We start from the raw sequence: 26,730 nt of genomic DNA, 5'->3' as shown, positions 1-26,730 counted from the left end.
CAAGAAAATGGCAGTATATGCCTTTCCCTCATCTACTGCTCTTGTGACATTATTATAAAAGGCTAGCATATTACTAAAACAAGAGCGTCCCCCCTCACAAATCCATGTTGACTCTCACAGATAACATTACCCTCAGCTGCTGAACACTGTATTCGGTCCCTCGCTAATTTCTCCACGATCTTAACAACTACTGACGACACACAAACTGGCCTATAATTAGACACTTCCAGTCTGCTACCACACTTATACAATGACACTATCTTCCGTCCATTCCCTCGGCACCATTCTCATAGCCAGACTTTCATTAAAAAGCCAGGTCAAAGGAGCTGTCAGTTCCTCAGTACATTCTCTCAAAACTCATGGTGAAATACATCCAGTCCTACGGCTTTACTGACATCCAGATTTGGAACATGTTCTCCTCCTGCACCTCTAAACCTCGAACCTATCCCTCTAGTATTAAAATTTACTCCTCCAGAATGAAATACACCAATAAAGTGTTCACTGAACAATTCTACTATGTCCTCTGTATCAGTCACTCTATTCCCATTTTTATCCCACAACGTCATTCTTCCACAATCATTTCTCCTCCTACTGGCAACATAACTAAAAAATTCCCTAGGAATTTCTTTATATCTTAGGGCCAAATCTCTTCTCATATTCCAATTATGCCTTCCTTACCATACTAGTCACTCTCATGGGATGTGTCTTATATTCTTCATGCATCTGTCACCTTATATCTCTTCCATAGCCTCTTTTTCACATGCAGCTCCTATTTAATATTGTTTGTCATCCACTTTACACCAAATTGTGTCTTCTTCTTCACTTGTGGAACAGTTTACTATTGCTGCTAACAAAAATATTCCTTCAAAATTTCCCAAGCACTAATGATATCCCAGTCTTCCAATTCCTCCCTCCATGAAACTTCTCCAAGTTGATGTCTAAGACTATTATAATCACCTGCCTTATAATTCCACATATGTTCCCATCTCTTTGATACTGCTGCATGCCTATTCATTTTCCAAGTGGGGTGTTACAAGTTGGAGAGATGTCATCTCAGTTATTATCAACTCTTCTGATGCTATGACCAATTCCAATACTCATGAACTTCTTGTTCCCTCTATTACATGTTGCCTAAGACATTTGCCCCTCAATAATTCTAGAAATTCCATTCCCTTATTGCTACATGCATCTTCCTCTCATCAATTTATACTGCTGTAGTTAAAATCTCCCATAACAATCATTCTTCTTGCACTTGCCAAGCTCAACTGTCTCAAGGTCCACACCCTCTGTGCTCCGTGGTTTGTAGCAACACCCCACTAAATATCCCATCTTGCCTATCTCTACCTCACACCATATGCTTTCAAAATCATTAGTGTCACTGCTTTCCAAAGCCTCCACTCTTAGAGGACATAAGTTGTCTTATAAGCAGTACTCCACCACCACCACAATTTTCCTTTCTATCCTGCCGAAAAATGCTGTACACTGCTACTTCTATTCCTGTTATTATATCCTCTTCTGTCAACCACGTCTCAGTGATCCCAATAATCTTTGGCCAGGATGATACTATCAGTGCCACCAATTCCTCTCCTTTATTTCAGATACCCTGGCATTAGTATAAAGCATAAAAATGCCACTATTGCTATACCCAGCATTATCCCTTCTAGACTCCACTGGGCTCAGTGCTATCTGATGTTTTCCCCCTTCTCCCAAATACCCTTTCCCACAAGAGGCCACCCCTGTTACCATCCACCTTGGGCATTCTAGTTTCCCTGCATTGACACACTAACTCATTCAGAACTCTCTCGCATACGAACAGACTCTCTCGCATACAATTCCTTTCTCTCCTCAAACGCCCTCCAAGCATCCACATATTCCAATCCTCTCTTGTGACACATTCTAGCTATCATGTTATTCAATATTACTGCTCTTCTGCTCAGCTCATCACAATCATACCTAGATCTCATTCATATTGTCATTATTCACTGCAAGATTTAAAAATTAGTAAAAGTAACATTTGTATCAAATATGAAAAGATCCACAATAGTAGTTATGCTAAGCTATGAAAAATAAACAGAATTGCATCAAAATGCAATAAAAAAAAACACACTCAAGAGTGTGTTTTTTTATTGCATTTTGAGAGTGTCTAGTATGGTGAGGAAGGCAAAACTGGAATATGAGAAGAGATTGGCACTAAGATCCAAAGAAAATCCTAGGGAATTTTTTAGCTATGTGGCCAGCAGGAAGAGAAATGATTGTGGAAGAATGACACTGTGGGATAAAAATGGGAATAGTGTGACTGATGCAGAGGAGATAGTGGAGTTTTTCAATGAACACTTTATTGGAGTATTTCATCCTGGAGAGGTAGGTTTTAATTTGGAGAAGGATAGGGTAGGTTCGAGGTTTAGAAGAGTGTGTGTGTTCCAAAATTTGAGTACTCTGGATATCAGTAAAGCTGTGAGACTGGATGGTATTTTACCACGGGTTTTGAGAGAATGTGCTAAAGAACTGACAACTCCGTTGACCTGGCTTTTCAATGAAAGTCTAGCTAAGGGAAAGGTACCCAAGTAATGGAAGAAAGGTAAGATAGTGCCATTGCATAAGGGTGGTAGCAGACTGGAAGTGTCTAATTATAGACCAGTTTGTGTGTCATCAGTAGTTGTTATGATCTTGGAGAAATTAGCGAGGGACCGAATACAGTGTTCGGCAGCTGAGGGTAATGTTATCTGTGAGAATCAACATGGATTTGTTAAAGGGCGGTCTTGCTTTAGTAATATGATTGCCTTCTATAATAAGTTACAAGAGCAGTTGATGAGGGAAATGCATATACTGCTATTTTTTTTTGATTTTGCAAAGTCATTTGACAGGGTGCCACATGATAAGCTGATATTTAATTTCAGCACATGGGTTTAGATGTGGGTTAATCAACTGGATTCAGGATTGGCTGTCTGATAGGTATAAGAGAGTTGTGTATGGTGGGGCAATATCAAGGAGGCAGCAGGTTCCAAGTGGGGTTCCACAGGGCTCAGAACTGGAACCTGTATTGTTTAACCTTTATATCAATGACATTTTCAATGGACTGCAGTGAGATATTCAGTTGTTTGCAGATGATGTGAAGCTGGGAAGAGTTATTAGTAATAGAGCAGATGTGGTAGCCCTGCAAGAGGATCTGAATAAACTAGACAGATGGGAAATGAATGGGGGTGTTGGTTTAATTCAGCAAAATGTAAAGTCTTGAAGTCTGGGATACATCAATGGGAGGCTGCACACTCGATTGGAGGAGCTGTACTGGAGGAAGTAGGGGAGACAGAAGATCTGGGGGGGGGGGTGATGATTGATGGAAAGCTGAAATTCAGGGAGCATATTGCAAAGGTGGTGAAGGTGACCCAGAGGATTGCTGCAATACTGAGAAGGACGCTGACCTGCAGAGATAAAAGAGTTATCATTCCATTATATATGACTCTGATCAGGTCACACTTAGACTATTGTTCTCAAATTTGGTCCACATGATTTGAAGGGGATAAATTAATTGTGGAAGGAGTACAGAGGTCGATAACAAAGATGGTTTCAGGATTGTAAAATGCTAGTTATGAGGATCGGCTGAGGGAATGTGGACTGTAGAGTTTGTTGGATAGAAGAAGGAGAGGTGATATGATCGAGACTTTTAAACTGCTGAGAGGTAGTTACAGGGTTGACACTGGGGAGTTCTTTCACTTGGTGGAACAGCGGGAAGGGGCAATGACGGGGGGGGGGCATCCCTGGAACTTACGAAAGGAAGCTGTGAGCAAGAGGGTGAGGAGTGGTTTTTTGCATGGAGGGTGGTTGAACCGTGGAATGCATTGCCTGATAGAGTAGTGAGAGCAAGAACAGTCAATGAGTTCAAGGAGTGGCATGACAGACTTTGTGTTTCCTAGGAAGGACCTACCATGATGAGTCTCTTGACTGTATCGAGACCTGAATAATAATAACATCAATAAGAATAATAATATCACTAATTACCATTTTAATTATCATTATTATTAGTGGTGTATTATTATTGTAGTGACAGTTAACTCTTGCTATGACTTTGCATTCTGGCAAAAGAAAAATAATAAAATTGTGACACAACCTAACACTACACCACTTAATGCTGCATCTGCCAGATCATGTCATTATCTACAAGCTATACCAACTACCATCCACTAACAGTACTTTTGTCTGTTAGTTGTAGGTGTTCTCTAGCCAAATTGTCTGTATGCAGAATTAAAAACCTGAGTTTCCAAAAGAACAACCCTGCTATCTCCATAAATCAGAGTTTCTGGAAGAAAGTTATCTTCATAAATCTTAGTTTCTGTGAGAAAATCTCTGCTACTTCCATACGAGATTAGCTTACTCACTTGCAGTTGAATATGTCCATATAAAGAATCTTCTCATTATGATGAGAATTGAACTTAGGTCTTTTTTCATTTGAAGGGTGCATAATCCAATTATTCTTCCAACTGGGCAATGGAACTCGAACCTGTTAACTACCTGTTAATTGACAGAATCACTTTAAGCGCTAGGTAAGGCCAACCAAGGTGCTGCATTTTTTTACTTGGTTATATTATAAATTAAAGATGCTAAGAAATTATATTCCTTGTTTCATTCTTTATCCAAGTGTAAGCAAACAATGTTTGTGAGTGTAGTTACTTCACGTGCAAACTTGATGGACTGCATTGGAGGGCTCTAGTGGGTCAAGCGCCACGAACGTGTTTTGAAGAGCTCCTGATTCAGATAAGTTTTACTAGGAATAATTAAGTATATATGCGTAATTGTTTAAGTAAGAGCGGCTGTAAACGTTGCACGCTACCGATATTATTAGTGGGGGGTTTTTTTTCTTGCTTAAACTAAATACGAAAACGTTAATATTAGACCTAGTAACCTGCAGAGAAAAAAAAAAAAAAAATTGCGGCGGCATTGTCATTCCATGATTTTAATTTGGATTTCAGTCGGTTCGTTAAGTGTGAGGTCTGTTATATGTATTCCTTCGATTACATAAATGATTTGTGGATGTTTAGTGCGGATGGAAGAAGGGTGTGTGCAAAATGTGACCTGAACGAGGAATTGATGAATGCGAATATGAAGTTGATGACAGAAAGTGCTAGTACCGATTGTGTCGCGAGTGCACGTTTGAAAGAGAAGGATGGTGCGGATGACAGCCGAAAAAATGTTAAAAAATCAGGAAAAAAAAAAAAGAGCGATTTGATAACCGTAACGGATGTTAAAAGGGACGAAAGTGAGGCGGAAAGAAACGAAATTGAGAGAACGAATGAAAGTAGAAATGGCGTGGTGCAGAAATCGCAAGTAAAAAAAATCGAATGAATGAATGATAGCGAAAAAAGAATGACTGATGGCGAAAGTTGGACGCATGTTGGAACGAAAGTACTGAACCAAAGAAAGATGAATGATGGTAAAAGTGAGAAGAATGATAGAGAAAGTTGGACGCATGTTAGTCCAAAATTACGGAAACAAAGAAAAATATGTGAGAGTGAAAGTGAGAAGAATGATAGTGAAAGTTGGACGTATGTTGGACCGAAAGTACGGAAACAAAGAAGGATGAATGAGAGGGAAAGTGAGAAGAGGGGGTCGAGAGTTAGAAAGTTAGAAAGATTTAATGATAGAGTGAATGTGTCACGAGGTTCGGAAGGTGAATTGGATTGGATGAAGCAAGAAATGAAATGGATGCGGAATGAAATTAAGAGAATTCAGGTCAAAACTATTAAAATAAATCATGATGGCATGAAAGAGTTAACAAAAGATGAGCGAGTGGCGTTGTATGGCGACTCCATTATTAAAGGTGTGCTAGAGGATAAAATGCATAAGGTATGTAAGGTATGTTTTCCAGGCGGTAAAATGAGTAGAGTGATTGAGGCATTGAATATGAGGCGGGAACGAGCAAAGGAGTTAATTGTATTAATTCGTACGAATGATTTGAGAGAGAACAAAGAGCATGTCAAAATGAATGTCAGGAGACTGCTTGGAAAGATAAAGGAGAATAGTGTGACAGGAAGGGTGGTCAGTGTGTTGCCTAGGTATGATTGTGGTGAAATGAGGCGGAGAGCAAGGATTATGAATGATATTCTGGCTGAAATTTGTGAGGAGATGGGAGTAGAGTTTGTTAATGTGTGGAATGAGTTTGAGGGACGAAGTGAGCTGTATGGGAGCAATGGACTGCATTTGAGTGGTTATGGTGTGAGTCGCTTGGAGAGACTGCTGCTGGAAGGTAGAGAAGTGAATAGAGAGAATGAATCAGATCGAGAGGGGTGTGATGTGGAAGAGCAGGAGAGTAAGACAGGAGAGATTGAAGGAGTGGAAATGAATGGGGAAGTGAGTGGTATGAGTATAGAAAATGAGAGAATGGGTGTGCAAGAGGAGCAGGGAAACGGGGAGGCTCAGGGTGGACAGGGATACACAGCATGAGAAAGGTGGATGCTCCAAGAGGAGGTGAGAGAATGTGTAGGCAGGAAAGTAATGGGATGATCAGGGATCAAAAGGAAACAGATGGAATTGCAAAGGGTTGTAAAATGAAGAAGCAGAAAGGGAAATGGCCCCAGTCCAGCATGGGGAGATCACATCGAGTGAGTGGTATCAGTGGAACTAGCTGTAGATCCAGAAATGAGTTGTTGTGTTTGTATACCAATGCTAGAAGTATAAGAAACAAGGCGGATGAAATGGTTGCACTAATTGCGTCTGTGCACCCAGAGATTGTCGGAATAAGTGAGACATGGTTAGATGAGGATGAAATCCTGACAGGAATAGAGATGGAAAGGTATGATGTGTTTCGTGAGGATAGAAGGGGTAAAAAGGGAGGGGGAGTGCTATTGATGATAGAGAAAGAGTTATGTCCATACAAGGTAGAGATGCAAGAGGGAAATGGGGCCAGTGGTTTTGAGGCAGTATGGTGTGAGATAGAGGTGAATAGAATCAAATACTTGGTGGGATGTTGTTATAGACCTGGTAATGTGGATGGTGGTGATAGTGAAATGTATAGTCAAATAAGCCAAGCAAATAAGAAAAGGGTGATCATTATGGGTGATTTTAATTATGGCAATATAGACTGGAATGAAGAGATAGCACCTGGAAGTAAAGAAAATGAGTTTCTTGAGTTTTTGAGGGATAACTACCTCAGACAGTATGTAACAGAGGTCACAAGAGGATTAGGGGTCTTGGATTTGGTCATCTTATCGGAGGATGTAATTATCAATGAGGTATCAAATCATCCACCAATTGGTGAAAGTGACCATGAGGTGATTACTTGGATGGTTGCCAGCAGTGCAAGGACCCCTGTGAAAAAAGGGTATATGTGGAACTACAAGGGGGGGTGATTATGAAGAGCTCAGGAGACAGCTTGCAGGTGTAGCATGGAATGAGGAGTTAGCTGGAAAAGAGATCAATGCAGCTTGGGGGATTTTCAAAAAATATTTAGTGGATGCAATGTCTAAATGTATACCACGGGTGAGAAGGTTAAATAAGTTAGGTGTGAGATGGATGAATAAAGAGATTAAGCATACAATACAGAGAAAAAGGGCATTGTGGAGGCAGCATAAGAGAAGTGGAAGTAACCAATTTCATGAGTTCTACAAAGACCAGGCAAGGAGAGTGACTTGGTTGGTGAGAGTAGCTAAAGAGAGGTATGAACAGCAGTTAGCTAATGAAGCTAAAAAGAATCCTAGGGAGTTCTTTCGATATGTAGCCAGCAAAAGAAAGAATGATTATGGAAGGATGACATTGATTGGAGGAAATGGTATAAAGACAGCTGTTGCAAATGTGTGGTGGAGATACTTAATGAGCAGTTCATAAAGATCTTTCAATCTTGTGAATGTGACTTCATGGAGAGATTAAGAGCAGTTGATGATGGGGAGGAGAGACTGACTGTAAGTGAGCAAGAGGTGTTTGGGGAGTTGAGTAAACTAGATGTAAATAAGGCTGTGGGACTTGATAATATATCACTGCGTATTCTGAAGGAATGTGCCAGAGAGTTGACACCTGCCTTGACATATTTCTTTAATACGAGTCTTGCACTTGGTCATGTCCCTAAAGAGTGGAAGGAGGGCAAGATTGTGCCACTTCATAAAGGAGGTGATCGAACTCAAGCATCAAACTATAGGGCTATCTGTGTGTCAGGTGTTGTGGTTAAGTTGTTGGAGAAGCTTGTGAGAACTAGGATCCAGAGTTGGTTTGACAACAATGGTATAATCTTTGATGGACAGCATGGATTTGCTAAAGGGAGGTCGTGTTTTAGTAATCTACTTACTTATTACAATAAAGTGACTGCTTCCTTGGACAGAGGAGAAGGATACACATTAATATACTTGGATTTCGCAAAAGCTTTTGATAGAGTACCTCATGATAAGTTGACAGTCAAACTAGAGCAGATGGGGTTGGATATTAGATTAGTGCATTGGATTGGAGACTGGCTATCTGATAGGTATCAACAAGTTGTGTATGGGGGTGCAATATCCAGGAAAAGGAAAGTCACTAGTGGAGTGCCTCAGGGATCCCTTTTAAGGCCATTACTATTTAACTTGTATATTAATGATATTGGCGAAGATTTGGATGGAGATATTCAGTTGTTTGCAGATGATGCAAAGTTGGGACGAACGATAAAGAGTAGTGAAGATGTTGTGGCCTTGCAAGAAGACTTGAATAAATTGAGTGATTGGGCAGCAAGCAAATGGGGATGTGAGTTCAATGTTGCAAAATGTAAGGTTTTAAAATTTGGAAAACAAAGATGGGATGCAGAATTTATGCTTGGTGAGAATATATTGTTGGAAGTAGAGGACATAAGGGATCTGGGAGTGATAGTGGATAAGGATCTAAAATTTAGGGGACACATCGCCAAAATTGTGAAGACAACACAAAGACTTCTGGGAATGATGAGGAGGACACTGACGTGTAGAAGTAGGGAGATTCTTGTTCCATTGTATAAGGCTTTGATTAGGCCACACATGGACTATTGTGCCCAGATTTGCTCACCTGGTTTTCAGAAGGATGAAGAGATGTTGGAAAGGGTCCAAAGGCGACTGACTAAGGTAGTTTCTGACCTCTGGAATGTCGAGTATGAGGAAAGATTGAAAAGATGTAATTTGCAGAGTCTAGTGGAGAGAAGCAAGAGGGGAGATATGATAGAGACCTACAAGTTGGTAAGGGGTTGTTATAAGATCAATGGTGGAGAAGTTCTACAGAGAATAGTGGGAGATCAGGGGAGAACCAGAGGTCATCCCTGGAAACTGTATAAAGAGGGTGTGAGTAGGGGAGTGAGAGGCAGGTTTTTTTCGTGCAGAGTTGTGAATGATTGGAATGCCTTGCCTGAGAGTGTGGTGCCTGCAAGGAGTTTGAATGTGTTTAAGACCCGGTATGATGAGATGTGTGTGAGATAAAAGGACCTCCTAGATGAGTTTTTGACTCCATGAGGTCTTGTTTAATAATAATAATAATAAATAATAATAATAAATCATTTGCCTCTATATACAAGTAGTCCAGTCATAAAGTTAGTTCATGATCAAACTTTGTTTGCTTACACTTGGAATAATAGATGAAACCAAGAATATGATTTCTTGCATCTTTAATTTAACTAACCATGGCCATGAGTGTCAATTTGTATTGATACCATCACTATGATATGTGTATGGGTGCACATGTTGCATGGTTTGCTTCTCTTTTTTTTTTTTTTTTTATATAGGATAAAATTCATATGGTTCCATGTAAAAAAAAATTTGCACATATCTGTCCTAAAAAGTCTCTTGAAGTATCTCAATTAAAATGTTTGGAATTAAATCAGGTGTGCAAGAGATGCCTAAATAAATTTTTAAGTAGTACTAGTAAAATACTAAAGTTTAAATTCATAGAGATTGAATTAGAAAATAAAATCAGTCAAAGATATAAAAAAAATTTAAATTTTAAATAAAAAAAGTTAAACATTAAAATTGGGGAAGATGCTTACTCGTTCAGGAGGTACTTCCTCAGTAGGTGTTTCTTGAATTAGCAGAGATTTCAAGTTATGTTGTGAAACTGCCCATTTTTCATCATACAGCCTATAATAAAACAAAATATTTCTCAATAAAAAATATAAACAAGGATATATTAACAGTATTTGATATTTTAAGAGAAAATAATTATCACATTATTGACATCATATTCTTGTCATTGAAAGCGTAATGAATTAGCGGTAGTCAGATAAAAGAGAGAAAATATCACAATAGATTAGAAGAGAAATCCAAAAACAAATATGAAATGGATTTAAAAATATAAGCTAAACTGAAGTCAGGTAACGGTATCTGGATCTTTCTCGTTTATTATTAAATGAGGGAAGGGGTTGTTGATTATAGTGAGGGAATTATGCCTACAGAAGTTGAGACAAAAGGGAGAAATGGTGGCAGTGGTTTTGAGGTACTATAGTGTGAGGTAGAAGTTGACAGGATGAGATATTTAATTGGATGTTGCTATAGGCAACAGAATGTGGAGGGCGGAGAAAGAGAAGTGCATTGACAAATCAGTTTGCAAGTGAAGGATGATCATTATGATTGGTTTTGATTATGTAGCAGTATTGATTGGCATAAAAAAACAGCTCTGGGAATAAGGAAAATGAGTTTCTCAAATTCTTCAGGGGCAGCTATCTTAGGAAATATCTAATAATGGAGGGTACATGAGAGCTGAGAGTCTTAGGTCTGATCATATCATCAGAGGATGTGACTGTACATAGGATGTTTACTCCTGCTCACTTTGTGAGAGTGACCATGAGATGATAAAGCAGTATTTACAAGATATTTCTGAATTATCATATTTTTAATTCATTCAACATGATTTTAGAACGTAGGCACGAGATATCTGATGTGCAGTGTATTATTACAAGATCTGGCATAGCTTGTCTCATAGACTAATTCACTAATATGAAAGTTGACATATATAATTGTTAAATTATATGTATGGCATTTTAGTGAATCCACTTATCTTGATGTTTTTTGTTGGTGGTATGATAAACTAGTCTAGATTTCATTTATGTGTCTGTTTTTTCTTCACATCTTTGATATGTCCTTTTTAATGGATTTCTCCAGACTGTCCCATCTGTCCAACATAACAAATGCCACAATTACAAAAGATTTTGTATATTCCTGTCTCTTCATAGTGTTTTGATGATCTCAACATCATGGAAACTTTTCATAGTTATCAGAACCTTTTAAGTTAACTTTAATTAACTTTTAATTAAAGTTAACTTAAAAGCCAACTTTTAAGTTACATTGTTATAGGATTTTTGCTATTTTGTTTGTAACATTTTTGATGTAAGGTTTTGATATAAACTCCAAGGATTTCATTGCTTTGAATGTAAAAAGTTTGTTTACTAATGTTCCAAGGGAAGAGACAATCTTAATTTTAGAAGACATCTTTTGACCTGATACTGTTAAACTTTTCAAACATTATCTAGAGAACACTTTCTTCAAATTTCTGGGCTACTATTTTGAACAATCTGAAGGCTTAGTCATGGATGCAACAATTTCTCTACATTTAGCTAATTTAAATAAGGAAAAGTTTAAACAAAAAAGCTAGTGAGAGATACTATACCAAACCAAGATTGTGGGTATAATTATTATTATTATTTGACACCTCCAGGTATAGCCGGGTACGAAACTCGGATCAAAATCCATAGAGTTTCCTGCCGAAAAAACTATCGGCAAGCCCAAGGGTAAATAATCACTTGGGTAGTACAACACCAGGACAACTCCATGCAAAGGTAGAGCAAGCTTCATCACTAACTTTAATATTCTCTCATAATGTAAAACCCAGCTCCTAAGAGATGTATAAATATTGTTTTACATTATGAGAAGAGGTCACTACCCAGACCGGTTTCAACCTTTTTTGAGGTCTCATCAGTGAGTAGGTAGACCTGGAATATCAAGGTTTTAAGTGAACATGAACTTACATACCTCTACTATCGAATTGCCGAAGCGGTGTACTCCCATATTTATTGTTAATTACTAATTTAATAAGCCGAAAGGCTATTTTACCGGTGAATATGTTAATAGAAAGGGGGATGGTAAATCCCTTTATGTTTTTATAGCCGGGTACGAAACTCGGATCGAAATCCATAGAGTTTCCTGCCGAAAAAACTATCAGCAAGCCCAAGTGTAAATGATCACTTCGGTAGTACAACACCAGGGCAACGCCATGCAAAGGTGGAGCAAGCTCCGTCACTAACTTTAATATTCTCTCATAATACCTTAATACTTAATACATGATACTTTAATATTCTCTCATGTACTACCCAAGTGATCATTTACACTTGGGCTCGCCGATAGTTTTTTCAGCAAGAAACTCTATGGATTTCGATCCGAGTTTCGTACCCGGCTATAAAAACATAAAGGGATTTACCATCCCCCACTCTATTAACATATTTGCTGTAAAATAGCCTTTTGGCTTATTAAATTAGTAACTGAATATTTCCTTTCAGATCATTTCCTATATCATTAATGTACAAATTAAACAGTAATGGCCCAAGTACAGAGCCCTGCAGCATGTCACTAGTCATACTGGACACACTCTTGAATAAGCTGCTGTCTGGTATCTCTCCATCCACCACTCTCAAACTCACTGCACAACTTCATATCCATCCCATGTACTGCAATTTATTGATCAGAATTTTGAATCTTGTCAAAAGCCTTTGCAAAGTCTACCAGTATCACCGTGTACCCATTACTTTTACCAACTCAGCTGTCACTGCATTATAAAATGTAAGTTACTGAGGCATGACTGCCTGAACAACAAAATCATGTTGTTCCCTTATAGTATCCTATTCTTTCTGTCCATTTCTCGATTTTTCCCTTAATCAACTTCTCCAATACCTTGATCACCACTCATGAGATGCTAATTGGTCGGTAATTTGCTACCTCAGTCTTGGAGCTACCTTTGTACAATGGAACTTTTTCCCTTCTTTCCATCCCCTTGAAACTAATCCAGACCTGAGACTTAGATTAAACAATGTGATCAAAGGCTGCCAATTCCTTGGCACCTTCTCATAACACTTGAGCTAGTATGCCATCTAATGCCATAGGCTGTATTTACATCCAGGTTCTGTAATATCCTATGAATTCCACATGCTTCTGGCTTGTGCTTTGTACTGCTCATGCACAAGATAATCACCTTTCTCTTTGAATTCCTTCCACAAATATTTCTTTTCTTGCAGATCCTGTTTAATGATGCTATTCATCTATTTATCTTCCTGAGTCTAGGTATACAGTGTACTATTACTTTCCCCAAACACTCCTTTATCACTTACCATGCATCATCAACATCCAATCCTTGCTTCCAGCCATGAACATCCAATCCTAATGCCATTGCATTACTCCAAGCAATCGGCAAGTTTGTCATAGTTATCAGCCCTGTAATTCAGTATACACTCCCTCTTAACTGAAAATTGCACACATTAGCCACCTCCTAGCAGGTCAAGATGACATGATCACTCTCACCAATTGGTGGTAATGTGATCATCTTGGGTACAGACAGATCCTCTGATGTAATTAATAGATCTAGCACTCTCAAACCCTTGGTCCATTTCATCATATGCTGCCTCAGGTAATTATTCTTAGTAACTGCATAAATTCCATTTCTTTCCTTCCATGTGTCCTTTCTTCTTTCCAATCTATAGTTGAAGTCTTCACCATAATAATTACACACTCTCCACTCATTGAGCTGATTTGTCAATACATACTATCCTCATCATCTTTCACATCCACTGATCTATAGCAGTAATCAATCAACTGTATATTTTATTATGTTGGCCTCTTCCACCAGATGGCCTTGAATAAACTATTTTCACCATTAAACTCCTCTCTTTGGTTGCAGTTCATCAGTTATCATCAAGAATACTCCCACTTTTTTTTTCTCTTTATCCTCCCTGAAAATACTATGCCATTCTTTCTATTCCACTAACTATATCACCTTCTGTAAGCCATCTCACTAATGCCAATAACCTTTGAATAACCAATAACCAAGAAGAACTAACTAATGCCAAAAATTCCTCCCCTTATTCAGAATGCTCCTGACATTAGTGTACAGAAAGTCCAATAGCCTCTAGGCCCACTGCTATCCTTACACTTTATGCTAACAATCTCATTCTGGTTTGCTACCAGCAAACCAGAATGAGATTGTTAGCATAAAGTGATGATTGTTAGCATAAAGTGTGAGAATATAGAAAAAATGCACTTAGCATTTTTTCTATATTCTCACACTCAGTTGCCTCACTGGTATCTCTGGATTCACTCAACAGCTTCCCTCACCCCACCCCCAAATAGCTCAAGTTTCCTGATTTTGCAACTCCAATCTCACTTTATTCAACATTCAACTCACTTCAATCTTTTTTTAGATTCCGAGTATGAAATCCACCCAAGTGTAAATGATTCACCTTGCATAAGTCCTTTCGTCTGTCAAACTCTCCCCCACACATTCAAGATCTCCACATCAATATTCCTGAATAACCTGCAGATTGACTCATTTGCTATCATGGTCATTCTTCTCAACTCATCTCAGTTCTATCACACTGGGGTAAAATACTATCTTAATTCTCTCACTCTTCTTGTTTGCTACTTTCAATAACTCTTTCATGTCCTCCCTCATACTATAATTGTCATTTTTCAAATCATTCATTTCAGCCAAAACAATGAACTCTTTCACTTTGCTGAAAGTTTTTTTATACTTGGTTATACTATAAATTAAAGATGTCAATAAATTATATTTTTGGTTTCATCCTTTATCCAAGTGTAAGCAAACAAAATTTGTGTTGAAGTATCTATATGACTGGGCTACTTGTATACAGGGCTAATGACTTCACATCAATTGCCTTAGTATCCCATAATACAAGGCACATATCCTTGTATAATGTTATGTATTATGGTAAGGGCCACTACCCAGACCATTTTCACCCTTTATGGAGGTCTCAACAGTGGATGTCAGACTCAGAAGAGATATCAAGGTTGAAGTAATGCAGAAGTCATATATTTCCAATATACAAGTAGCCAAAAAGTGTCATACCTTATTACTAAAATACTCTGACTTGTAGATAGATAGATCTTTCACTTTGCCCGTCAGTATTCTAAAAGCCTCGCTAACATTGTTAATCTGTGCACATGGGGAAACAAAATTTCATCACTCTCTCATCAAGCACACCTCTTATAATGGCATCCTCATAACTTTTTCTCTATTTCATTTAGTCCATTCTCTTTTCTCACACCTCTTTATTTCTGTTCTCAGATGAACCATTCATCAAGTGTTTCTCCATTTGCTCTAGCTTATGCTTTGTCCTGTATAACACTGCAGAAGTGCACTATCTCCCTCATTACAGCCAACTCTTCATTCTTCACATCTTTCATACTATTATTCTTTTGATAGTTATTTTTTTCTCTATCAATTCTATCAGTTTTACTCTCTGTCTCTCTCAATTCTATCTTATGTTATACCATCACATATATTTTCACGTGTATTAACTTATACTTCTGCTGTTTCAATATCTCAACCCAACCCACACTTCTGACACTCACTTTTGTGACATTCTTGACATGTTCTCTCACCAGTCTCAAATTCAAACCAAAGTCCACTCAGCTTCGTTAACAAGTACATTTTACAGACATTTCATAGATATTTAAAGAAAAATAATCCTTAATACCCTTTTAATTAACCCTAATCTGGTTTGTGCTGATTAACACAGATCAGATTTAGAAAAGGTAATTTCCCCATTATCATCCTCTAATGCTAAGGTAACTGTTATTTTTTAATGAAATGAAATGAGCATGAGAAGGAAGTTGTTTAGGTCAGAGACAATATATTTCCAAATGTTGAAAATATCATTGAAGGGTGAGCATGAAGTGACAAGGGACTTAACATTAGGGAGTATGACTGAAGGTTTAGGGATTCTGATAAATGGTGTTGATTATGTCAGTGAATATCAAATGATGATAGGATGCTTGAATAGAAAGAAAGAGAGAGAGAGAGAGAGATAGACAGACAGACACAGAGTGGTACTGAGGGAGGAAGATATGAAAAATAAGTTGAGAAGTATATAAGGAGAGATGAAAGGAAAGCAGGCAACTGAGAGACCAAAGAGGAAAACAGTTGGAGGAGCAAAGAGTGAAGTATAGGAGCGAGCAAGGAATGAATCAATCTCTGAGAGGTGTGATGTGTGACAATTCAGTGATTCATGATGTATAGAATTATTATTATTATTATTATTATCATGGGCAACTGCAAGGAGCAATTAGATTCATTGAGGGATGTCCTAAACATCATGTCAAGAACTATTCTGCATTTGTGCAGTATCTATCATACTTTCTTTGAACATTCACAGTCATGACACCCACAACTGACTCTAGCAACCTATTCCACTCATTCACCACTCTTCAAGTGAAAAACATAGTTCTAATACCTTTGCTAACTACACTCTTACTCAGTTTCCATGAATGGTCCCTAGTTCTCCCATCACCACCACCACACCTGTTCTGCAAAATTTCCTCTGAATTAATCTTGTAAAAATCCCTTAGTAATTTGTATGTCTTAATCATATCACCTCTTTCTACCTAACAACCATTTTCTGTAACCCACAAATCTTTAATCTGTTCTCATAAGGTTCATTCCATAGACCTGCTACCATCTTGGTCACTTGCCTTGGGATACTCTCCATCACCTTCCCATCACCAAGAAACCCTGGCAGCCAGATCTGCATGCAGTAGTCAAGATGGGGGTGGGGGGGGTCTTATCAAGGCTCAATAAAGAGAAACAATAACCCGCTTGTCTCTGCTCATCAAAGTATTCTTCACTAACCAAGTAATCTGATGAGCTACTTTTGCTATGTGTCCCCTAAACTTTAACTAGCTATCCACTATCCACTAACACTCCCACCAAGTGTCTGGCTTCATCAATTTCCTGGAGTATTCCACCAATGTGGTATACAGCTGGTAATATCCCCCCCCCCCCCCAAATGCATAACTTACATTTTGCCACATTAAACTGACATCCATTCTCCTTTGCCCAGTCTACCAATCTGTCCAAATCATTCTGCAAAATTTTGACATCATCTGTATTAACTATTGCTCGACCCAGCTTTGCATCATTAGCAAATAAATGAACAGTTTCCCTCAGATCCTTTCCTATATCGTTAATGAACAAATTAAATATTTGTTCATTAATGATATAGGAAATATCATTAATGAACAAATTCAAGAACAGAACCATGTTCTCGAATTTGTCCATGGTCCAAGAACAGAACCATGCAGAGAATAGAATGCTGCAGCATAGAATATTAAAGGAGTGCTTGCCTAGAGAAATAATAGGGAGTGGAATTATGGCAATGAAGAGGTGAGAATGTAGTGATATAATAGTGATGAATGATATGAATGAACTGAGAGGTGCCATGAATCAGATGGTGAGCAAAATCTCAGGTTAATGTTAGGAACTGTGTAACAGAAAAGTGTGAGAGGGAAGAGAGTAAGCATAATGTCCAGATATGAAAATGCAGAATTGAGGAGGAGGAGAGCAGCAATAATGAATGACATGATGGTGAGAATATGTCAAAAGGGAGTTCTGGAATATACATAGATGCTTGGAGTGCATTAGAAAAAAATAGAAGAGAGCTGTATATGGAGAGAGAGAGAAATCAGAAGAACCTGGGATTTGGTTCGAAATCAGTTACTTATGGCAATGTCATATTCTGTTTCTTAGATTAGGAGAATAAATAAAGTAAGAGCAAAATATGGGAATCACATGTAAGTAAGAAGGATGTTAAAGAAGGGTAAATTCCCAGAAATATCCTTTTCCATGTTAAATGAATAGGTGGATGCAGGCTATTGATTCAGTGTAGGAAAGCAGTTAGTTCATTTCAGAATGAGGCCAGATGGCAAAATATATCATCTAACATCAAACACAGAAAGAAGGCTTATGATGAATGATTGAAAATGAAGTATCATCTAAGTGGTTTAAATTATAATACTAATAATTATTATTATTACATGACATGTACAAGGAATTCAGGAACTCATCTTGGGAGGGGACATTACTCCACTATGACTCACTGTCGCCGTTACTTAATCCTCCAACTATATGACACAACCAGCATCAACAATAGTATATATATTTTGTCTGTAAATTGCATGCATTCTCTTGGCCAATTTGCCTGTATGTGGGACGAAAATCCTGAGTTTCCAAAAGAAAAAACTCTGCTGCCTTCATATGAGATTGGCTAACTCACCTTCAATTGAAAAAAAAAAACCAAAGATTATTCCCATCTCAACAGGAATTGAACTTGGATCTTCTCCAATTGAAGGGTGCAATGTACCATCATTCTTCCAACTGTACTATGCAGGCTTCATACACCTGTTTGCCCACCAAAGGTGGGGAAGTATGGCTGTCATTGGCTGTAGCTTCAATCTGCTTATATATCTTATTTTTCCAGATAAAATGTTTTGATTGTATAAATTCAAATATCTTCACAACCTTTGCTAACAGATATATACATCAAAGTTCTCATGTACATCTCCCAAAAATTGGAGTTGACTAAATTTAACACACGTGAACCACAGTAGTAGGTTTTTTTATTACGTAAATATTTCAAAAATTGGAATTATCAATTCCTTAAGCAACAGAGGACAATCTTATTCATCCTTACAATAAAAGTTTCACCTCTGTCAAGCTGGTGTTTACCAGCTTCCTTGTCAATGTAATCTACTTTGGACAGACAAATTGTTCTGTGGAAAAAAAAAAAACGCAGCAAACATCAGTACTACAATGAATATTTTAAACCTGAAAAGTCTGGTCTCGCACAACCTAATATTGATACTAAGCAGTATCCATATACAGGGGAACTTGTCTTCTCTATAGAAGCAGTTGTAAATATGAATATCTCTTGAGTGAAAGTTCTGAAGTCTCATAATACTGGCTCTAATTTGAATCTGAATGAATGTCCAATTCTCCCAAATGTTTGGGTGATCATTATTATTATTACAGGCTACTCCAAGGAGTCCTTAGACATTCGTGACATCATGTCAAGAACTATCCAACATTTGTGCAGTATCTATCATACTTTGCTTTGAACTCATTCACAGTCATGGCATCCACAACAGCCTCTGGCAACCTACTCCACTCATTCACTACTATCCAAGCAAAAAACCTAGTTCTAACATCCTTGCTAACTACACTCTTGCTCAGTTTCCATGGATGGCCCCTAGTTCTCCCACCACCACCACCACACCTGTTCTGCAAAATTTCCTCTGAATTAATCTTGTAAAAATCCCTTAATAATTTGTATGTTTCATATCACCTCTTTTCTGCCTAACAACCAGTTTCTGTAACCCACAAATCTTTATTCTGTTCTCATAAGGTTCATTCCATAGACCTGCTACCATCTTGGTCACTTGCCTCCAGATCCTCTCCACCTCCTCTTCATCACCAAGAAATCCTGGCACCCAGATCTGCGCACAGTAGTCAAGATGGGGGTCTTATCAAAGCTCGATAAAGAGGAACAATAACCTTCTTGTCTCTCCAGCTTCATCACTTTCCTGGAGTACAGTTCCACCCCTTCCTCCACACAAATGCATAACCTTACGCTTTGCCACATTAAACTGACATCCGTTCTATTTTGCCCAGTCTGCCAATCTATCCAAATCATTCTGCAAAATTTTGACATCATGTGTATTCACTATTGCTCTATGCAACATTGCATCATCGGCAAATAAATGAACAGTTCCTCTCAGATCCTTTCCTATATTGTTAATGAACAAATTAAACAGAAGCGGTCTGAGAACAGAACCCTGTAGCACGCAACTAGTCATCATAGGCCTTCTTTTGGACTCTACTCCTGAATAAACTACTCTCTGATATCTCTCCATCAACCACCCTCCTATTCATCTCACCAATCCTATATCCATCCATACAGAATGATGAACTGTTAATTTCTGTAGAAAATATTTTTGCTACTTTCATTAAGTTATTCAGTGTGTTTAAGATATTTTCCATTCGTGATCGCAATATCATAGGTTCTATTCAAATTTATTTTGTTTGTGTATTTCATGTAGGGAAGTAGTGTTGAATAATACGAATGAGAACGAGAACACAATATGGCTTCAGGAATGTTAGAAGTTTATGTAAGGTTGATGTTAATAATGATGTGGGACTGAAAGAATATTATTACATATATCAAAACAGTGATTTCCAGCTAGGAGAATAAATAAAGTAGGAGAAAAATATAGGAATTTTATATAGGAAATATAGAAGCAAAATATAGGAAGTCTTTCCAGTGATTTCCAGACTTTCTACAATGGAGAAACCCATAAAATATTTTTTCATACACTGAGGAACCCCCAATTTATGTAAATATGTACATGTTCATACAAACAGATTCTATGATATACTTCTAAGCCAAAATGTAAATGTGATTCCAAATAATGTTAATAATATTTATTCCAAAAAGATTACAAAAAAAAAAAAATATATGAGCTTCAATGACATGCTTTATTTCCAAAAACTTTTCAATGAGTCAATAAATGCTATTTTACCACAGAAAAAGAGGTCTCTAAAAAAAGTCACAATTTGTTCGCTTTCATTCACAAATAATGGCAAGAACACAATTATTGTGGATTTATACTTTTCAATGGAAAAATATGAGCGGTCCATATATGTTCATTAAAAATGCACACGTGATAGTTGTGGGAGAGACTCTCATGATGTGATTTGTCCCTCAAGTAGGTGATAATGAAGCGTTAATCAAGCTTTGCCCATACATATAAAGCTGGAATAACCAATATTTATTATTATTATTATTATTATATAAGCGCCTCCGTAGCGCAATTGGAAGAACGACGGTACATTGCGCCCTTCGATTGGAATAGGCCTAAGTTCGATTCTCGTCGCGACGGGAGGAATCTTTATCTGGTCGATTTCAATCGATGGTGAGTTAGCCGATCTCATACGGAGGTAGCAGGGTTTTTTCTCCCGGAAACTCGGGTTTTTCATCCCGCATACATACAAATCGGCCCTTCAGAACACACGCAATTTACAGACAAAAATTACTAGTTGTAGTGGTGTTGGAGGTGGGCGGTAGATGGCGTTGATTCGTAGTAGAGGTAAGGTGTAGAGACAGTTGAAGATGTCCTCCCGCGATGAGTCTTCGGACTCCTTGGAGGTATCAGGAATAATAATAATAATAATAATAATAATTATTCAGGCCTCCATTGAGTGAAAACACTCATTGCAGGAGGTCCCTCCAAGGAAACACAGTCTATCATACCACTCCTTGAACTCATTGGCCGTTCTCGTTCTCACCACTCAATCAGGCAATGCATTCCATGTTTCAACCACCCTCCATGCAAAGAAACTACTCCTCACCCTCTCACAGTTTCCTTTTGTAATTTACAGGGATGGCTTCTTGTCATCACTCCTTCCCGTTGTTCAACCAAGTGAAAGAACTCTGAAGTGTCAACCTGTAACCACCTCTCAACAGTTTAAAAATCTCAATCTTCTTCTATCCATCAAACTCTGCAGTCCACATTCCCTCAGCCAATCCTCATAACTAACATTGTACAGTCCTGAAACCATCTTTGTTAACTGCATCAGTACCCTTTCCACAGTTAATTTATTACCTTCAAATCCTGGGGACCAAATTTGAGAACAATAGTCTAAGTGTGGTCTGATCAAGTTTTTATACAATGGAATGATAACTCTTTTATCTCTGCAGATCAGTGTCCATCTCAGTATTGCAGCAATCCTCTGTGTTACCTTCACCACCTCTGCAATATATCCTTTGAATTTCAGGTTTCTATTAATCATCAACCCCAGATCTCTTGCCTCTCCTACTTCCTCCAGTACAACTCCTCCAATAGAGTATGAAGTGTCTCATTGATGTGTCCCAAACCTTAAGACCCTACATTTTGCTGCATTAAACCGATACACCTATTAATTTGCCCATCTGTCTAGTTTATTCAAATCCTCTTGCAGAGCTACCAAATCTGCACTATTACTAATAATCTTTCCCAGCTTCACATCATCCACAAACAACTTAATATCCCCCCCCCTACAATCCACTGACAATGTCATTAATACAAAGGTTAAACAATATAGGTCCCAGTACTAAGCCCTGTGTGATTCCACTTGTAACCTTCTGCCTACTTGATACTTCCGCACCATACACAACACTCTGATACCTATCGGACAGCCAATCCTGAATCCAGTTGACCCATATGACATCCAAACCCATGTGCTGCAACTTAAATATCAGCTTATCGTGTGGTGCCCTGTCAAATGCCTTCACTAAATCCAAGAAAATGGCAGTATATGCCTTTCCCTCATCAACTACTCTTATAACTTTATTATAAAAGGCTGGCATATTATTAAACAAGAGCACCCCTTAAAAAATCCATGTCAACTCTCACAGATAACTTTACCCTCATCTGCCCAATGCTGTATATGGCCCCTTGCTAATTTCTCCAAGATCTTCATGACCACTGATGACACACAAACTGGCCTATAATGAGACACTCCCAGTCTGCTACCGCCCTTATGCAATGGCACTAACTTACCTTCCTTCCATTCCCTGGGCACCTTTCCCATATCCAGACTTTCAATGAAAAGCCAAATCAAAGGAGCTGTCAGTTCTTTAGCACATTCTCTCAAAACTCGTAGTTAAATACCATCCAGTCCCACAGATTTACTGACATCCATAGTACTCAGTATTTGGAACATACTCTCCTCCAGCACTTCTAAACCTCGAACATACCCTCTAGTATTAAAATTCACTCCTCCAGGATGTAATACTCCAATAAAGTATTCACTGAACAATTTCACTATGTTCCCTGCATCAATCACTCTACTCCCATTTTTATCCCACGATGTCATTCTTCCACAATCATTTCTCCTCCTTCTGGCCACATAGCTAAAAAATTCCCTAGGATTTTCTTTGGATCTTAGGGCCAATCTCTTCTCATAGTCCAGTTTCACCTTACTTACCATACTAGTCACTCTCCTGGCCTGTGTTTTATATTCTTCATGCATCTGCTCTTCATCTGTTTCGTAGCCTCTTTTTCACATTCAATTCCTGTTAATATCGTTTGTCATTCACTTTACCCCAAATTGTGTCCTCTTCTTCACTTGTGGAATACAGTTTACTCTTGCTGCTAACAAATATTCCTTCACGATTTTCCACTAATGTTATCCCAGTACTAATGATATCCCAGCCTTCCAATTCCTCACTCCATGAAACTTCCCCAAGTTGATATTGAGAATATTATAATCACCTGCCTTATAATTCCACATATGTTCCCTTTTCTTTGATACTCCTGCATGTCTATTCATCTTCCAAGTCAAAACCACATGGTCACTCTCTCTCTCCAACTGGTGGGAGAGAGTGATCATTTGTCCCTCTATTACATGTTGCTTAAGACATTTGTCCCTCAAGAATTCTAGAAATTCCATTCCCTTATTGCTACATGCATCTTCCTCTCCCTATTTTATACTGCTGTAGTTAAAATCTCCCATAACAATCATTCTTCTTACACTTGCAAAGCTCAGTTGTCTAAACATTTCCTGATTCCCACCCTCTGTGCTCCTTGGTTTGTAGCAACACCCCACTAAATATTCTGTCTTGCCCACCTCTACCTCACACCATATGCTTTAAAAATCATTAGTGTCACTGCCTTCCAAAGCTTCCACTCTTAGTGGACATGTTGTCACTTATCATAAGCAGTACTCCACCACCACCACACTTTCCCTTACTATCCTGCTGCTACTTCTATTCCTGTTATTATATCCTATTCTGTCAGCCATGTCTCAGTGATACCATTAATCTTTTGCCAGGCTGATGCTATCAGCGCCACCAATTCCTCTTCTTTATTCCAGATAAAGGAGAGGAATTGGTCTGTCCTGGCATTAGTATAAAGCATAAAAATGCCACTGTTTCTATACCTAACATTATCCCCTCTAGACTCCACTGAGCTCAGCATTAGCTGATGTCACCCCCCCCCCTTCTCCCAAGCACCCATTCCCACAAGAGGCCACCCCTGCTACCATCCACCCTGGGTATTCTAGTTTCCCTGCATTGACACACACTGACTCGTTAAGAAAACAGCAATCTCTCCAGATGCCTACATCCTTCCCCATTCAAATGCAAGTTGTCTCTCACATACAATTCCTTTCTGTCCTGAAATGCCCTCGAAGCATCCACATATTTCAATCCTCTCTTCTGACACATTCTAGCTATTATGCTATTCAATATTACTGCTCTTCTGCTCAGCTCGTCACTATCATACCTAGGCAACACACACAGTATCTTTCTTCTCTGTGTTTTCTTTTGTATAACCTCAAGCAAGAATCTCATATCTCTCGCCACCCAAATGATATTGCCTCTCAAGTCATTTGTTCCTACTATCACAATCATCTCATCCACCCTTTCACCCCTCTTAATTGCAATAGCCACTCTTTCTATCATTCCTCCAGGCAAACACTCCTCACGCATCCTATCTTGCACACCACGGATTACTGAGTTCCCATAGATTACACCTCTTACCACCCTGTTACTCGATTGCTCACATGCATCCCTCTCTCTCTCTCTACTCTAACACTTTTTCTCTGTGTTCCCCTCCTTACCTGACATCACTCTATCCCTGGTTACAGTGCTCCCTTGCATTCTTCTCATTCCCTCTCTCTCCTACTGTTTCCATTCTCTCCTCTTCTATAATTCCCATAACTCTCTCTCTTCCACTCATCCTATTCTCTCCTCTTCTATCATTCACATAACTCTCTCTCATTCCCTCTCTTCTACTGTTCCTATTCTCTCCTCTTCTACCATCCCCATTACTCTCTCTCTCATTCCCTGTCTTCTACTGTTCCTATTCTCTGCTCTTCTAACATTCCCATAACTCTCTCTCTCTCTCTCTCACTCCTACTCTGATTCACCTTGCATTGCCTAATCTCATCTTTCACATAACTCTCATAACTCTCTCACTCCTACTCTGATTCGCCTTGCATTGCCTAATCTCATCTTTCTCATAACTCTCTCACTCCTACCCTGATTCACCTTGCATTGCCTAATCTCATCTTTCATATAACTCTCATAACTCTCTCACTCCTACCCTGATTCACCTGATCTCATCTTTCACACTTCTCATGTCATTCCCTAGACATTCCACCTGCTCTTTCAACTCATCTATCTATCTCTCTCTCTGCAAGTCAGCCACTCTTGTTTGCCATTCATCCTCCCAATTGAGACCATATCTCCGAAAACTTCACAAGCATTCAACCTTTCCACACTCCCCACTCTCATTTTTTTTCATTCATATTTCGCTCGCTATTCTTGCCTTCTATCATACCACTCTTCTCTGTATGTGGAGAATCTCCTGCCGCTGAATCAACAAGGTCAGTTATAGTCTCAGCGAGGTCAGTTATAGTCATCTCTAACTCACCAAGTTCCTTCCATTGCCTGCATTTTGCGCATATACGTATTTCCCCTCTCTCACCTGCCATAAATACTGCTGGGATGCATACATTCCACAAGTCCCGCATGCCACAAAATCCCTTACTATGTCATGCAAAATGGAGTCCTCAGATGGGGGAGGACTTGGTGATACACCATTTGCAATTGGAGCTTCTGCTGCCATTATTCAAAATAGTGTCGATGAACTATTACAACTAAACTCTAAATAAGTATAAGTGAGTATAACTATAGGTATAACTATAACTATGTAAGTAAAAGTTAACTATAAGTATAAAACATATTTAAGTATACTAAATATCTAAATAATGAAAACTTATGTTATCTTCTTCTTCTCTTCCGCTGCTATGCGTCCAATTCCGACCCCACCCTCTCAGTAACCAAAAAATACACAATATAGAGACAACAGCTAACTCCAAAAACAACCACTGAAGGACACTTGTATTACAGAAAAACAACATAGTGCAAATCTCAACAGAAGTCACACTATTCACCGATTAAAAAAGCACTTTTTTTGCAGCACACCTAACTGATCTTCAAAACACTGACCGTTTTTTTTTTTTTTTAAACCAAATTTATTTGCTCTTGATGCAATATAAAATATTTTATTGCAGTTTTTGTTCCTATATAATTCTTGTGAACCTAGTTTTGGGAATCGCTGTATTAAGGGATGTGTACACTGTTATTGACAGAGTTGTTCAAGAGTCTGGCAACAGATATAGTCGTGGAAGAGCAGAAAGAGAGAATAATCAACGTCAATGGCATCCAATTATAAGCCATATACAGGGTGGTCCAAAATATACCTACCAAATTTAATGCTGTATTATTCCTGTGTGAGGCAGCATACAAATCTCATCTAAAGTTATTAAAGTCTACATCTTATGCCATTTATATTACATGTTCAATATGTTTACCTTCAACCAGCTTATTGCAGAGAAAATTAGATTTAAACTTGGTAGATACATTTTGGGCCACCTTGTATATTAGATATATGGTGAAGGTGTTAACGAATACAAATCTCAATTAGTGGGAATGGAAATCTTTTGAGAAAACAGCATGGGCTTGTTGAGGAGATGTTTTGCTTCAATAACTTGTTAATTAGGATGCCAAGTGAAGTGGGCAGAGGAGATGCTTATACAGTGATTTTTCTCGATTTTGCTAAAACATTTCATAGCATATGACATGAGAAACTGCTGTTGAAACTGAACAGGTTGGGCTAGATAGTTGGTAACTTGGTTAGAGAGGGGCTAATAACAGGAGCC

General features: G+C 38.4%; 1 protein-coding gene across 3 annotated transcripts in view; it reads right to left on the bottom strand.

Moving 5' to 3' along the window:
• Nucleotides 1–26,730, bottom strand: part of LOC150108341 (dynein regulatory complex subunit 11-like) — a 455,807-nt gene that overhangs the window by 391,449 nt on the left and 37,628 nt on the right. For all 3 annotated transcript variants that reach the window (XM_090390703.1, XM_090390704.1, XM_090390705.1), the window contains exon 2: nt 9,959–10,049. The gene's annotated coding sequence lies outside the window, so the exon portion shown is untranslated. The remainder of the gene's footprint in view (nt 1–9,958; nt 10,050–26,730) is intronic.

This window comes from Typopeltis vanoorti, chromosome 3 (assembly GCF_054136105.1).
Source record: "Typopeltis vanoorti isolate ZY-2024b chromosome 3, IOZ_Tvanoo_1.0, whole genome shotgun sequence".
NCBI classification, from domain to species: Eukaryota; Metazoa; Arthropoda; class Arachnida; order Uropygi; family Thelyphonidae; genus Typopeltis; species Typopeltis vanoorti.
The sequence above is the reverse complement of the archived record's forward strand: the minus strand, read 5'-3'. Positions and strand labels throughout refer to the sequence as shown.